This window comes from Coloeus monedula (genome assembly GCF_965178545.1).
Source record: "Coloeus monedula genome assembly, chromosome: 18".
Lineage (NCBI taxonomy): Eukaryota > Metazoa > Chordata > Aves > Passeriformes > Corvidae > Coloeus > Coloeus monedula.
Window position 1 is genome coordinate 11124403 of NC_138798.1, and position 17259 is coordinate 11141661.

Genomic DNA, 17259 nt, shown 5'->3' on the forward strand with positions numbered 1-17259 from the left:
AGCCCAGCGCTCCGGGCAGGCGGGACCGAGCGGTGCCGAGCCAAGGGAGCCGCCCCGGGACGGGGCCGGGCGGGGCGGGGGAGGCTGCCGCGGGGTTTCAGCGCGGGGCTGGCTTCACGGGAAGCGATGGGAAGAACACCAAGCCCAACGCCGCCCGCCAATGTTTCCAGCGTGGAGTCCCCGCGCTGCCCCTGCCCGGCCCTGGGAGCACCCCGGCAGTATTTTCACAAAAACTGGGACTGGTCCGGCCTTTTCGGAACTTTTTCAGCGCTTCCAGTTAAAGGACTTAAGCCGAGTTTGCGTAAACCCCGGGAGAACTGCGCTGCGTTCTTAAATTCGCATTTCCAAGTGTCTGAGCTGCTTCAGCAAGGGGGGTAAAGCCCGCAAAGACATTTCCTCTCATCTGGACTGAATTTGCCATCTCCTAACCCCAGCCTCTTGCTAAACTTAGCGAAAGCATTGAAGAGCAGCAGAAAGTAACGAACTTAAAGCATTATGGTCAATTTTTTAGCAAATGATTCAGTCCTTACTGAACATGACATCTGCAAGGTGAAATCCACTTTGGAGGATGCACGAACGGGAGCAAGGAATGGAATATTATGTCTAAAACCTAACATATGGGCAAAACCGCCCAAACAACCACAAAACAAGTAAATAAAGATCTGCTTCCATCATGATTTTCAAGGTGGTGAGGAAAAATATGGCAACCTACACTCAGAAGGGAACAGGCTGATTCTGCTATTTGGTATTAGAAAAACCTTCACACCTGTATCAGCAAAATGAAGACTTCTGGTCAGATGAAGGCTGAAGTTGAGATTTTGCTCTCTCTGGCTCTTCCTGAGAGCATTTCATTAATTAAAGTTACAAAAAATAGTAGGGTGTGCTTACAACTTTATGAACGAGACATTTTTATCCCTGGGAGTTTTGCAATGGACTTGAATGGAGCCAAAGTTTCCGTGTTCTGGATGTTATCCTACAAGATGTAACACAGTAAATACTTTTATAAGGAGTAAAGGTGCAGTATTTTCACTTTCACAGACATTAATAATCTCTCAGCTGCACTTCTGGAATATAACATGGAGTGGGAATCTGCTGATCTATCAAAATGTCAAAAGAAAAGGTTGTACATCTTTAGGAAAGAGTAAGAAAGACCAGGTTCCTTATCCTTGCCAACGTAGCCATTAACTTTCAGGCACAAGCTCTGTGCAGCTGTAAAATCTCTGATCTGTTTGTTCTCAGGGGACTTTAAATACAGTCACCAGACAAGCGCAGAAAAAACAGTTCACATCACAGCACACAATTACCGTTGGAGTTGATTTCAGTAGGGATGGAGTCCATATCCTCTGCATATCAAGGGATCAGCACCTTCCAGGGCCACTCAAGCCTTTAATCCACAAGTCCACATTCAGGAACCATTGTAATGGCTTAGAGTTCGGGTTTGCCTGCTGGTGGTTAAAACACAGTTAAATAAGAACCTGTTACCAGGGTCATGGCTGAGAAAATCCAGCTGCTTAGGGCAGTTTGAGCCATCCAAGGTGGACATAAACAAGGACAACAAAAAGCTGTGCAAATCAACTCTGCGGAGAAGGCAAAGTTGTGTGCGGAGATCAGCCGGGGAAACGTGACCCTGGGCTGTGAGGAAAGGATGTAGATTCTTATTGTTTAACATCAGACATTGAGGTTTAGTGCCTTTCTAGGGGACCTCAAATAGAGAGTGATTTGGAGACTGGCAGTTACCAGTCACATAAACAACCTAAATCTTTCTCTGAGGACAATGAAGTACAGGTAGAATTTGGGCTCTGTTAAGCTGGACCATGTGAATCCCTTCCCAGGTCTCTCAAAGACACAGACATTAAGAGTAGAACCTGGTGTTTATTGTGTGTTTCTAGAAACTGTAAAGTTTAATTGTTCAAATGAGGCTGCTAACAGATACTAATGGATTGCAGAGAAAGCAGGAGATAGGAAGTGGTGAGATATTCAGGGCCAATTTGTGCTAATGAGAGCTCATTAAGAGGTTCTTGAGATAAAGGTTCTGTCCAGAGGCAGTTAGTGTGGCTAAATTTAGTGGTTTGTGTAGAAGATGGGTTAAAATCCATGAACTATATCCTGTTGGGACAAACCTGATTAAATTTTAAACAGCGCTGACTTGCAGCGCTTACTGAGGTGAGGAAAAGGAAGGATGTCCTCAGCCAATAGTTTTGTTTCATAAGCTGCAGTGAGGGAGGGTAGTTACAGTCCCAAGAGCCTCGGAGAGGTTGTAACCTCAGAGGGAAGAACCATTGCGCTGAGACAGCTCAGCAGAAAGCTGTGAAAGTGATTTATGAATGTGAACTGAGAGTTTTGAGATATAGTTCCATGAACAACCATAAAAATAGCCCTCCAAGGTAATGAGCCAGAGTACCCAATATTGCTGCTTACAGCCTTGCACTTCATGCTGAAATTTGAAAGAGGAACTGATCACTCTGCACAGAGCAGGAATATGAGGATATGAGCAAGATCATGGAAAAATTGCTTATCATGATGGGCAAAGCAGATGGGCCAGAGACATGACTTTTTCAAAATGCTTTTTTTTAAAGGTCTTCACCTGATTTCAGATGCTATGGCTTGCCACCAGGATTCCTTGTAAGGCAGAATAAGGTCTCTCCACCACATTTTTCTGTATTTCTGGCTGGTAGGACTCTCCTCAAAGGCATGTTCACAGCTCACAAGGGTCCTGGAAAGACGTTCCAATGTCTGTACACAAGTCCACACAAAGACCAAAAATAGTAGTTTAATGCCCAGAGGTTCTTTGGGACTAACATGTATGTCCAGACATGAAACAGTAACAAAGGGCACATCAGGGTCCAAGCTGAGTTCTACTTATCTGAAAAAAAAAATACTCTCACCATCTTCCAATGTTTAGCCATGCTTTTGTCCTTCCTGAGAGAACAGCAAACCTCTCCCTATGTTCTAAGGGAAGAAAAAAATATAAATTGGAAATTAGGTAACTCAGTGCCTAAAATTCTCATACTGCATCCATTGCACAGTAATTTGAAGTTCTTATGTACTTCAGCACAATATTTCATGATAGGAAAATCCATCCCTGTTTTAGAGGAAAGACTATGGGGTTCGAATTATGCATACACAGCAGGGCTGCTGCTTCTGTCACATAGCTCAGTATAACACTTCCCTTTACCCAAAAGGGGGATCACCTGGGACACAAGAGGTTGGATGGAGGCCTCCCATATTCCAAAAAATAATATTTTGGCTTGGTTTAATAAGTCCTTGTACAGAAATATTCTGCAGGGGAACAGGAGAAAACTGATCTACCCTTCTCTTTTCAAAGCCAATTTTGTATCTGGTCATTCTGGTCTTGCCAAGCTTGTGGGAGCCTCCCTTCTCTGCTGGCTGTCCATCCTCAGGATTGCCAGGCCACTTAGCAACACTTCCCAAACTCAGGGACTGTGGCTATGAAGGAACAAACCCAGAGCTGCATTATTGGTTCTTGGTCCTATGAAGTTATAAGGAAATCTGTGTCACTTCAGCAGCCACTGGAGAAAAAATGGCTCCCTGTCTGTTTCAAATCAGCACCACCAAGTGAACCAGTGTCTCCAGCTTTTCCTCTTTCCACGTCTACTGCTAAATCAGTCCTTTCCTTGGTACATTTTGTACATTTTGGTGTCCACATTTGCTTTGCACTGATAGGTTTTTGCTTAGATGCCTCTATTTATAGTGAACTGAGGTGAACTGTCTTTTTAACTTCTGCCTGAACTTCAGCTGCAGAAAACATTCTATTCCACCCCCCTCCCCCCTTTTTTTTCCTGAGGTATTAAACACAAATACCTCCACAATTTGGTTTTTTTAAGTTTTGTTTACTGGCAGGCTTTGGAAAATAGCCATTATTCTTTTGGTCTTAGATGTTTTGGTATCTTTTAGCTGCTCTTCAGGTGATTATATTGTTTGTAAAGTGAAGCTTGTAGATAGAAGCATTTTGTACAGACATGTTGAGAGCACTAAACTTAGTGAGAAGCATGAGAAGAAAAGAAAAGGAAGAGGAGAGATTTGGGAGGCTGCTTAAACTACTTCTCATTTGGTAATTCCAAATAAATATATGAATCAAATTATTTGTCAACACTATGCAAAGGAAACAGCTAATTATTCTGCTTTTGAAGTGGACTGAGTTTTACATGTGGCATATTAAACTGTGGAAAGTGTAATGACTCCAAGGATGCACATTCCCTTCCTTAAAAATTATGGATCAGGACAGGTTTTGCTGTTCTATTTCTGTGAGTGTTACTGAGTCAGCAATGGCTGTGGGGCTTTACTCTGTACACATGCTGTCACAGGTACTGTGAGAGAGATGCCTTTCTTAGTTTAAACCAAACTTTGCAATTTTACCCTTGCAGCTGCAGATTCCCATTTTTCATTGTGGGCCACAGCTGAGGGCTGTGGCTTTGGAAACACCAAAGATTTGTGATGAGCTGTTAACTTTGGTAAATTATTCATGGTAAATAAATATGTGACCAGTGAAATGTTCAGATAAAAATGGAAGTTTCCTTCACAGTCTGAGATTGCTTTTTCATTCACTGATAACCTTCTGAAGTGCTATCACCATTTGAAGTCATAAATAAGTAGACTGTGCAAGCTTGCAAGAGCTCAAACACATGTAAAGATATCTTTGGGTGTTTTCCATGATCTGTCCTTTTCCATTCTGTCTCCTGGCTTCTGACATTTCTGATTAAGTCAGATATCAACATTAGAGGATCTGTTCCAGCAACTCAGACAGCGCTGGGCATCTGCTCAGTGCTGTGGGTGACCTGTGCTGTGCTGGGAGGAGCCTTGGTTTCATCTCAGTGCTCCATTTTCCTGCAAACCAGTTCATGTTCTTGGAAGTTTTTCTCCTTGTGAATGGCAAGACAGTCTGTTGTAGCACAGAAAGGGCAGGATTTTGTCTTACCTCACTTTAATGCTCTGAAAACAGAGCATCAAATCCCAGCTCAGTCAAATTTCCTTCAGAATCCACGTGGATTAAACTACAAGGGAGTTTAATAGCAGATACCTTCTCATTTTTATGCTTCTTTTAAACTGGACACCTAATTTTTCAGATTTCCCGCTATGAGGATTCATTTCAGATGTGGCTGTTCAATGCAGTGCTGTGAATTCAGCCTTTTGGAAACATTACTGAACATTTATTGTCTATGAGTTCATGAAAACATTTATAACAAACGTTAGTTTAAGAATTTGAACAATTTTGCCAACTTGAGTGGGATTTTTATTATCAAGGAACTTACAAACTGATTTGTAGTGGCAAATATTGGAAGATTCCTCATTTGAATGTTTTTCATAAATTCAAGTGTTTATGGAAATATTTTGGGGTTATTTAATATTATTTCATATTCCATTAATAAAGGTATTTGACACAGACAATGAATTTAATTAGTTCCCACTCCACAGTCAGCCTGGAATCTTTTCATGGACTTCTCTTGATCAGCTCCAGCTTCACACAACACAAGCAACAGGCAGACACAGGCAGGGCTGTGCACGTGGTTCTGTGGCTGGACGAGGCCAGTTATGTTACAAGCAGGATAAGTCTTGAAAGGTTAAGTACACCCATTAGGGAAAGTTTGCGTCTGGACTCAGATCTGAACTTGTGGGATGAGCTGAATACTAATTGTTCTATAAATATTTAATATACCTGGCACTTTCCCTTGTGTAGCATCCCAAAGGAACCATCTTTCCTTCTCTCACACATACACACCCGTATTCTTCTTTCATTAAGGGTTCCCAAATACAGTAATTAGAACAGTCATCAAATTTGCATCTGACTGATCAACACCATTCCAGCTTTATTTCAATGTAATTGCAGTGGCCTCAGGTGCACTGGTGAACATGGCCCAGGGTTCAGGTAATTATTGTATCAGAGACCATTTAATGAGGAAAAAGCAAGTGTGAAACTTTCTGGGATAGGAGCCCACCAGGAAATAACCTGCTTGTAACCATAACAGGACCTTGTTCTTTTTCCTAATTTATACATTACATTTATCACAATTAAAAAAAAAAAAAAAAGTTTAAATGCACGAATTCAAAGTTCACTTTTGTCCTGTGATACCAAGACAAGCTGCAGTACAGACTGGTAAATAATATCCCAAAATATTCTGGTTTGGGACAGAATTGCTATGCTATGCTCCATGGCTGTCAAAAATCCAGGTGCACTGTTGTCACAGGGCAAAAGCTCCTTGGAGGGCTATAGAGGGTGTAGGAACTTGTGGATTTCTGTGAGGATGAGGGGCTTTTGGTCCCCTTTAGCTATAGAAGCTGCAATTGTAGAGAAAGATTAACAGCTCCTTGCCCATGGCTGAGGAGTCTGATTGCCCACTGCCCAACCCCACAGTGCTTCCCTTCTAAATGGTTGTCTTGTTTAAAAATTTCAGTATTTTCCTTTTACACTTCATGTGTGAGAAAATCTGGTAACTCTCATGGAATTTGTAGAGGGCTTCCAAAAAGGTTCAACAACTTTCAGCCTTTGCTCATGCCCTGGATTCTTTTTAGAAGCCTGCAGTAATGAAGTCTATTTTTTTACAGGGGCAAAAGCTTGGTTTTCTGTCATTTTTCTCTCAGCCACTTAGATTATGTGTGTCACAGTTCCTCCTCTTTTCCTACAAGAAATGGGAACAGCTGGACATTGTGATCTTCCCGCCACACTTTTAATGCAAAGTTTTCATTACAGAATATATGTATTTCCCTTAGCTTCAACCTGCCCTCTCTGTAAGCATGGTTTGAAGAGCCATAGGTAAGGAACAGCAGCCTTTGAAAGGCAAGGATTTGCTGGAATATTCTGAGAAATGTTCTAATGAACTAACTCTCTGTGCAAGACAATGTTTTGATGACTGTTACAGTAACCTGGTCCTAGAAATAAATTAGATGCTGGAGCTGTCAACCATGTTCTTTTAAAAATCCACTACAATTTATGGCACAATGACCAAATCTGTCATGTAATAGTTGGGTGTAATTTGCAATGTAATGTACTAAAATACAGCCACCCTAATAACAAACCATATAAATCACATGGGAAAGAAACAACCATTTGCCAGGGAAAAAAAAGGAAGATGTCAACAAAGAGAAAAGGATTTCTTTTCAGCCTTCACCTACTTCAGGGTCTGATCTTGCCCCTGTGAAGTGCACTGCAGGAGTCTGGATCAACAATGGAAAATCAGAATCTTGAAAACAGACATTGTTAATCAGGACTGACGCCACTAAAAATAATGCTATTGTCTGGGGCTGATGCAGCCATCAGCCCAAAGCCTGCAGGAGGTTTGTGTAGCTGGAGCATTCCAGCTCCATGGGGAGGCACGTCCTAAGGGGAAAGAGTTTCAAGGTTGCTGTGCTTTGTGGAAGAGCGAATTTTTCCCTTCCGGTGGAACACACCCTTTATTTCCCTTCTCAACTGCAGAATAATCAAGGATCTGACTTCTGCTCTATCAGGTAGGTCAAAATGCATCAACATCCCCTTTTTGGTGTTCAGTGACAGATGATTAAGAAGAGTACAAGAAACAGGGCAATTTCAAAGTGTTTCAAGCCCTGGTACCTGCTCCCAGCTCCTTGTGATCAGCTGTTCATGTTTTAAAATCAACAAAATTCAGCTTGGGGCACCTGAGAATTCTTCCCAGCTGCATTTGGTCCCAGCTTTCTGTCTGTGATCACTTTCTTGTTATGGTGGGTCAGTTTTCCTATTGGGAAATGTATTCTGTGTGTAGGTTTGTGGCTACACACACTCAGTACCAGATCAAACTGCTGGTTACAAGATCAGTCACGGCACTTGTAATAATAATGTATTCTGATTTTGCAGTCATCAATACTCATCAGGGTCAATAAGAATCTTTCCACTGACCTTAACAGGAGCTGGAGCTGATCCCAAATATCCTGGAGTTTGTTAGTCTGAGTTTTTATCTCCTGCAATGCCACAACAATAATATTTATTGAAACTTAACAGAAAGAATCGTTGTTATTAGTGTGCCAGGCTAAATATAATTTCATCTCTTTAACGTGCTGGTGTGGTACCATTAATTTAAAAGGCAGCACAACAGAGTGGTGATAAATCTGAAATTCTGATTAGGAAGATGCACCCCAGTTTCTGAATACCCCTACAATGACTTTTCTTTCCAAGAAAACAGCCTATCTCCAAGAAAGATGGAGATGTTTATTTTATAATTCCTAATTATAAGATACTGCTTTTTATGTTCAGTATAAAACACAGAAGGACTATTGTTGATATAATAGGATGGTTGGCTTTTTTCCACAATGGTGAAATCTTTCCTAGGAAAAGATAATAGAGATGACAATTTCAGAACTCTTGCAAAGCAGAAGGGAAGGGTGAATGCTGAAAGAGGCATTACTTACCCTTTTAATTGATGAGTTTTCCTGTAGCACTTGCCAGCCCAATATCCAGGAAATTCTCATGCAACCATAACTGTCTGCCCAGTGATACCCAGACAAATGTTCTTATTTCAGTGTCACAGGTGAAACCTGAGGAGGGAGGGGTTTGGGTAACACTGGGAACGGACAACAGGAAACAGTTCATTGTCTGAATGCCCTCCAGAGCATCAAGCAAGTGACCAACCCAAGTTTTCATGGCTTGTTTTGGCTAATGGAATTTGTTAATAACTGGTCCATTAGCTGAAATTGTAGAGGGTCAGAACAGAATGGGACAAAGGAGGAGTGGAGAGAGCGCTGATCTGAGCAGCTCCATCACATGCTCTGGAGACCTTTAGTGAGCTGCTTGGACTCTTGGTGCATCTCCAGGTATTAATGGGTTACTTTGAACCTCCCTTGCAAGGGTCTACTGAAATGGAGAGTCTAAGACTGTGAGATTGTTCATGGAAGTATTTGGGAGAATCCAAGATACCTGCAGGAGAAAACCCTCAGAAGTTTGAAAAGCCCAAATCCTCTTTTATCTGTGTATTGGACCTCTTAGTGTTTTTTTTTCAGTCCTTTAAATTGGCAGATAAAGACTTGAGTAGAGCTGAGGATCTTGCCTGAAGAAACGAAGTTTTTCAGGAAGCAGGAAAAGGAAAGCTGCTATTTTGCTTCAGAGGAGTTCTTTGCAACCTCAAAGTAAAAGAAGCAGAAATTTTTCATTATGCTGATGCTGGAGAAGAAAAAATACAATCTGTTTTCTTTTTAGAGGAGAAACCCCTTATTAGCTGGTGGCAATAGGAGAAAGAAGAGCCATCATCAGATAAAAGCATAGATAAGACATAAAACCATTAGAGACTCCTAACATTCACATTGGCATCCTGCTCTGGGAGCTCAGAGAGCTGCTCAGACATTAGCTAATTACATTTGGCACAATCATCTCATCTTACATGCAGGCAGACACATTAGGTCTCCTCCTTAGCTAGCATAAAGTTTGGATTTTGGCAGCATGGCTCATGCCCTCCAGCTGAGGACAAGCCCCTTTGTTTCAATTTTTTATATGTAATGAAATTTCACAAACTCTCCCTGCAGTTCCATACAGTGAGGAAGGACCAAGATGAAGGTTCCACCCTCTGTAACCACAGTTAACCCAGGAGCTCCCAAGCTGCTAAATTAAGATTTCTTTTTGTTGGCCACAGGGTAACACAACAGCCCTGACAATGAAACTTGACCCAGATCATGGTGAAATGATCCCAGAAGAACAGCAGAACTGGGGGCCTCAAAACCCATTGAGGGCTGCAAGGAAGTTAAAAGATCAGAAGGAGACCCGATCATGTTCATCTGGCAGAAGCACTGCAACTGATTTCTCTGAGCACCTGATCAGGCCTACAGAGTTTGTGGAGGGAGGTTCTTTGACTGGATTTTGAGACGGAGGAAAAGAAAAGCATGGACAGGGGAAAATATGATTTCTTTACCTGTACATAGGCTAATTTATCACTGCCACATATAGAATGAGAAAAGCAGAAGCACAACAGAACTTTAAGAACTTACTTTTCTTTAATGTCTGTAAGTCAAAGAATCTGTGTTCTTGGTTCTTTTCCCTGAGAAACAATTACCTCTTGATAATGAGGGGGGACAAAATAAGGCCATTAATCAGTAACATATTACACATCAGTGGTCTCTGTGCTCACCTGGCCTTATTTCCCCTTATTGTGGCTGAAGGATCAATAGCATTTGTCCCCAGTGGGCCCTCTGGAAGCTTTGACAGGCAAGGAAGCAGCTCATTAAAATCATCAGCTAAGAAAGTCACTGGGTCACCAATTCCATCATCCAGCAATTGTGACCCACCAGGAAATACACATTTGAGCCCAGACAGGTTCACAAATATCACATATTTATCACTGTCTACAAGTTCAGGGGTGTCATTCTACTGGCTTTCCCTGCAAAGTGATAGCAAGCATATGCTGAGGTAATCAGGGAAAAATATAAAATTTACCTTCAGCTGGAAACCTGGGAAACGCATCTAATGATGTTTGACTTTTCAATACTGACGTTAATAAAGCAATAATTGATCCATAATCAGGAAATAACTACAGAATAAACTCAATGCCAAAAAAAACCCCATCTGAATTACCAAAACTAAAATAATTAATTAAAAAAAAAAAAGAAAAAAAAAAAGGCTTAAATCTTACAACTACCCTGTGTTTGGGCTATTTTTATAAAGGAGATCTAAAATGAAGAGAAGATCAAAACAATGCTCTATAGATACGGAAATCAGCATATCCGTACTGAGTAGATGCTTCTTATACTGTAGGTATTGTTAGAGGAATGTTATAAAACATCAAGACAATACAGAGAGTCTGATCTGGACATGCTGGGTACTAAACCTTTGCCTTTGTAAGGCATGATAACACTAGATATATGTAAAATGCAGAATAAGCTGCAGCCTGTGAGAGATTCCTCTTCATCCCACAGTCAGAGGAACAACTGTGATGAGAACACCAACAATGAGGTGGCATCATTGCCATTTTGATCAGAGGTACCTGGTTACACTGCACAGAGGTAAACGCTGCAAACGTGCTCTCTTGCCTTCCTTACGTCCTTCCTCACCTGCCAATATCTTCCAGAACTACAAGAGTTCAGCCCAACTTAAGATATTGAGAAGGAGCTGTTGGTTTTTTTCAGTGTTGCTGAAGCAAAACAAAGGTATCTGGATCAGTGACAAATGATAAAACCTGAATAGCTCGTGGATACAGCAATCCCCCCTCCAAACTGACAGGAGGCTGAAGTCCCCTCTCTGCAAGGAGAGGGGACACAGCTCAGCCCTGCATTGGGGCACCCCCAAAGTGTTGGGGGGTGACAAAGGAAGGGGGGACACTCTCACCCATTGGCCCCACAGGTCCAGGAAGTCCCCTGGGACCCACGATGCTCCTGGTGGCTTCGGTGAAGGTATTGGAGAGGAGGGGGTCCCCTGGGGAGAGAATGGAGGGAGGCGTTTGGGGCCAGGCCCCCTGCAGCTCCCAGCATCACCTGGGGACACAGGGGGACCCCATTCCCATCTTCTGCTCTCCCCCGTGTCTTGTCCCCAGTGATGGCAGGAGGTCCCCAGCTCTTCCCAGCACCCCACATTGCTGGGACCCCAGTGTTGGCAAGGGGCCCCCTGCAGTGCCCAGTGCCCCCCACCTCATCCCTGAAATCCTGGTGGTGTCAGGGGTGCCCGGCTGTGCCCAGTGCCCCACACTTCATCCCTGAACCCCAATATGGCAGGGGGGTCCCCAGTGCTGCCTAGCACCCCACACCTCAAGCCTGGGACCCAAGTGATGGCAGGGAGGTCCCCAGTGATAACCAGCACCCCACACTTCATCCTTGGGACCCCAATGACAACCAGGAGGTCTTCACACCACCCCCAGCCCAGGTGATGCTCAGGCCCCCCAACCCGACTCTGCCCCAGTCCAGCCCCCAACCCAGCCCCGTTCTTGGGGTCACACTGGGTGGGGATCCTCCACCACAGCCCCCCTTACGAGGCTCAGCCAGTCGGGGAATCACTGGCCCCAAAGGGACAGGGGGACCCGGGGGGCCGGGGGATCCAGGTAACCCCTTCTCTCTGGGGAGCCCCCTGCCTCCATCCCGGGCAGGTGGTCCTGCGTGGCCACTGTAACCCTGCCTTACCATCATCCCTGGGGTGGCCGGGGACCCCCAGAGCTGCCCCTCAGGCCTCCTGCCCAGGGTGGTGCCTTTGGGTGCTGCTGGGGTGAGGGGCTCAGCCACCACCAGCCGGGCCACCTGGCAAAGACACAGGAGGGTGGGGTGACAGCAGGGGGCACAGGGTGACCCTCCCCCAGGGCTCTTGTGCCCCTCAGGGGGTGCAGGGGGAGGTGGCCAAACCCCAGATTGGAACTTGCCTGCACCTTGAGAGTGGTGAGCCAGGCTGTCAGCTCCCCAACACGGCTGCAGTTCAGACACCCTGCGGAGGAAATTGGGGGGCACAGGCCGTGGGGTGGGGGGCACCCAGACCTCTGTGCCCACCTCAGCAGGTTTGGAGAGAGACCCACCTGAGAAGGCCGTGGCGTGCAGGAGAGGCCGGCACAGGGCTGAGCTGAGGTGCCTGGTGTCCCACAGGATGAGGAAGGTGTGAGCCTCTGCCGAGGAAAGGGGGGTCAGCCTGAGGATACCTCCCTGTGGGGTATCGCCTCCTGTGGGAGACCTTGCTGTCGTACCTCCCTCCAAAACAGTGAGGGATGCAGGGCCCCATCATCACTCTGGGTGAGCCTCAGACCCCCAGTCCCGCCCATAACCCTGAGGTATGATCCCACAAACCCATCCATGGTCTTGAACCTGTGATAAATGAGTGAATGATAAATGTTGTCTTTCGCATATATGATTTTAACATTTATAAGTAATGAAGTACTATGTAGAAATAGTGTTAAAATAAAATATAGTTAAGTAGGAACAAGATTAAGGTAAATTGTAACTTTGAAATAGTTGTAATATGTTGGGAAACGTAGTAATAAACACATGGAAAAAAATGTCTTTTAAGCTGAGAAACTACAGAGCCAGAAACCAGGACATCTTAAAGAAACAAAGAAGATAAACCTCATGCATCCCAGGAAGACTGTTATCTCATCAAAACTCACACCTCCCAAGGAAACTGTCAGCTATAAATTAGGTTGGAGAGTGAGGAGGCACTGGAGGGGGGATGCCTCAACTCTGTACCGATCCAGAGGACGAAGTCAGCATCATGCTAGTGGAAGGGGGCAGGGACCGGAGAGGGGGGAAAGTTAAGTGAAGTGCAAATTACTTTCTGGGCTTAATGAATATGTAACTGTTTACGAGAGTACTTAAGTTCACAGTAAAATGAATGGAGGCGCGCCTCTGGCAATATTGCTAAACGCCCCAGCGCTGTGATATGCCTTTGTTCTACTAAGAAATGTTCAATATTATGCTGCTGAAAATTCAGCTTGTGAATTCATTTTTCTCAAACCAGACCCCCAAAATCCTCCATGACCACACACCAGATCCCCCCAACACACAACCCTCCAAACCCGCCCATGGTCCACAACCCCCAAATCTCCCCATGATCATCCCCCCAAACCCAGTCCCAGGCCCCCTAATTTCTCCCTACCCACAGTCCTGAACCCCATCCACCCAAACACCCTCATGGCCCCCCAAACCATTCTGGAGGTGGCTTTGGAGTGGAGGGCACAATCCTGGGGACACTGCCTGCATCCACATGCCATGGTGGGGTCCCAGTACCCTGTCCCCACAGAGGGACCCTGGGGACAGCAGCTTGGGCCCCCCAGCACCGCAGGGAAGGGGTGTCTGGAGCAGAGGTGGCCCCTGGGCCCCCCCACGCTGTCAGTCCTCCCAGGCACGGCCACCACTGTGCTGCAGGGGACAGCCCTAAGTGGGGCCAGATCTGGGGCAGGTGGCCAAGAACACAGGGAGAGGGAGGAGGAGGAGGAGAAAAAAGGGGAGAAAGAGGAGGAGGAAGAAATCCCCCCCTCCCCCAGTGCTGCTCCCATCCAGCTGCTTCCAGACCCCCCCATGTCACTGTCTGTCCTGCAGGCCCTCAGTGCCACCCCAAGGTGTCCCCATCCCTGGCTGCCACTCGCTGCCTTCACAGCCCTGGATCCCAGGGAGCTGGGGCCGGGCTGGGACCCACAGTAGGGTCCTGGGGGAGAGGGAGGAGGAGGAGGACAGGGAGGAGGAGGAGGATGTGGTGACAACTGGGACAAAGACCCCCCTGTCAGGAGCTGCAGTGCCCATCCCCCCCATCATGGCACAGCCTCGCACCCATTCAGCCACTGCCCACCCAGACCCAGCCACTCTTGGTGGGGGGCCCACACCCCCCTTTTGGGCACTGTGACACTGAGGAATGTCCATCTGTCTATCCACCCACACCCCCTCCATCAGTTGTTTCATTTCCCCACCCTGGGCACATCCCGTTGCCCACCCACCCCTGTCCACCCAAATGTCCATCCACTCCCTGCCTGCCAGGATCTGTCCATCCACGCACAGGGACACCCACCCAGGAAGATCTATCCAGCCACCTGTCCACTCATCCATCCATCCATGGGCAGAGCCAGCCATTTATACATAGGAACATTCACACACTCGCCCACCAAGGGGAGCATCCATCCATCCATCCATCCATCCACAGGTACACCCATCCATCCATCCATCCATCCATCCATCCATCCATCCATCCATCCATCCATCCTTCCATCCATCCATCCATCCACCCATCCATCCATCCATCCATCCATCGATCCACAAGGGAACATCCATAATACTGTCCCTGCCTGGCTCCATGGGGTCCCGCATGCACCCACAGAAGCACGGGTGGCCTCAGTATTATAGTTGGTAGCAAAGAGTCAAGAAGGGCATTTGTGTGCGTTCCGGCAGGAGCATTTATTGCTTCTACACTGTCGAAGGTAGCAGAGGCAAATACGAACATGATCCCGAGGTTCATAGTTTTGTCCAGGGGCAGGGAAAAGGCAGGACTAGGGAACAGGGACCAATGGAGAAGCTCTGGGGGAGTGACGAGGGGTAGAGGCTAACAGCCAACCAGGGAATTCAAACCGGGACAGATTAATTTAACAGAACAAGTATTACTGCAGGCCTGGTTCCTACGGTATATCACCATGTCCTGCAGCCATAGGGAGGAGGAGGAGAGAAGATCCAGCAGGCAGGAATTGTGCAGCAAGATTGATTTATTTAATTATTTTACAAACTCTTTTATAGACTTTTTTCTTCATAGGCTAATTGGACAAAGGACCAGCCACCCCTTGGAGGTGATTGGCTAAAATCCTAAACATCCATTGTCAAAATATTTTTCTATTATACCATAAACAAGACTTTTCAAGGTTGCAGGTGGCTTGGTTGTTTACATTCGCTGCTACCTCTTCTGTGAGAGAGAAAAGTCTCTCACGGACTTAGAAAATAGCAAGAAAATCCTCACTAACATCATTTTTGTATCTACAATTCCCCCTTTTTGTTTTGTAAGATAACAACTCTCCTATTAATCCTAAATAGAAATCTACCTCAGTTATTAATTCTAAATATGTCCTTAAAGCTTTAACTATCTGACTCCATAACAAGAAATTTAAAGTTCAGTCTCTGCTTGTGGAAGGACCATCCCAGTCTCTGCTTGTAGAAGGACCATCTGCCTGATGGTTGACATCCTGGTCATCATCAGAAGAGTCATTAGGTTGATGATCTACATTCTGGTCGCCATTTGGATGGTTGGCGTTCTGGCCATCATTTGGAGGTTGCCTGTTCTGCCTCTGGTGCCGTAGGTCCGGGCGAACACATTTTGCAGGTAGCCACCGAACCCCAGTATCTGTGGAAACGCAAGCATACCCACGACCCCAAACGATAAGCTCATGCGGGCCTTCCCACTGGTTAGTGAGTAAATTCCGCACCCAGACTTTTGCCCGGGGCAGTTGTCTCTCGCCTGCAGACTGCAATGAGAGAAAATGATTCAGAATAACAGGATTATTTGAAAGTGTCAATAGACACGTGCACATATTTCAGCCGACCAAATTCTGGGATGTGAGTTACATCTGTTTGCCTAATCTGCAAGGCTTTTAGCCCTCTGGGGTTTACCCCCGCTGGCAAAGGCGCAGCGAGTCCGTGACAGTCAGCACAAGCGCTGACAATGTCGCGCACCTCGGTTGGCATTAAATGGAACTGCTTCTGCAGGGTATGTGCACTTTGATGGAAGAAACCGTGCAATGCCTTGGCTTGTGCAATTTTGTCAGGCTGAGGCCCTACCCACGCAGGGTTGGCCAGCATGTCAGCCCTGGCATTGCCTTCTGTTAGAAACCCTGGTAAATTGGTGTGGCTTTGAATGTGCAGAATGTAATACGGATGCACTCGAGCCTGAATTGCAGACCACAAAGTTTGCAACAGTGAAAATAGAGCCACATTGTTCACCTCCTTCATAAGTGAACAATCTAAGCATTGGGTGATCTCTGCTACATAAGCAGAGTCAGTAACTAAATTCAAAGGTTCCTGTGAGAATCGTTGAAAAGCCATGGTAACAGCCCTTAATTCAACTAACTGAGCACAGCCTGACTCGTGTTCCTTCAGCACCTGCCATTCCGATCCCTCCTTCCAGGTAACAATGGCTTTCCCAGTTTTCCCTGAACCATCGGTAAAGACAGTGGGTCCTTGCATCAGTACTCGGCTATTTCTCTGCCGCAAGGAAAGCATGGTCGATTTTGCCAACTGCAGTAATTTATGGCTGGGCAGATGGTAAGTGATCTGCCCTGAAAAGTTTTGCAGCGCACTTTGCAAAGGAGCATTATGGATGAGGCTCCACTCAAGGTATTCCTTTGAGATCGGAATGACAATTACTGCAAGATCCGCAGCCATCAGTTGCAGACACCATTGATGGCATTTGATTATCAGAGAAGCGACCAATTCAAACACTGTGGTCACAGTCCTTTTCAGCTGGTGAGGCAAAAAGACCCATTCTAGGATATGCAAAGGATCAGGCCATTGTGCATTCCACTGGCCAATGATACCTGTAGGATGGAGGTCTGGAATAGTAATGAAAACAGTGATAGCAATGGAGGGATCCACTCGATAAACCTGACGAGTGGAAACAGCCCGTTGGACCTCCTGCAGCGCTTGTCACGCTTCCAGAGTCAACTCCCGAGGTGAATTCAGATCAGGATCCCCTTTTAATGTATTAAAAAGCGGGGAAAGTTGCTTTGCAGTTAGACCTAAAATAAGGTCGTAACCAATTGATGACACCCAACAGCTTCTGAGCATCATTCAAGGTTTTAATCGAATCCAGGAATTGCACCTCTTGGCGTTGGATAGTTTGGTCCAAAATTTTCACTCCTAAATATTTCCAAG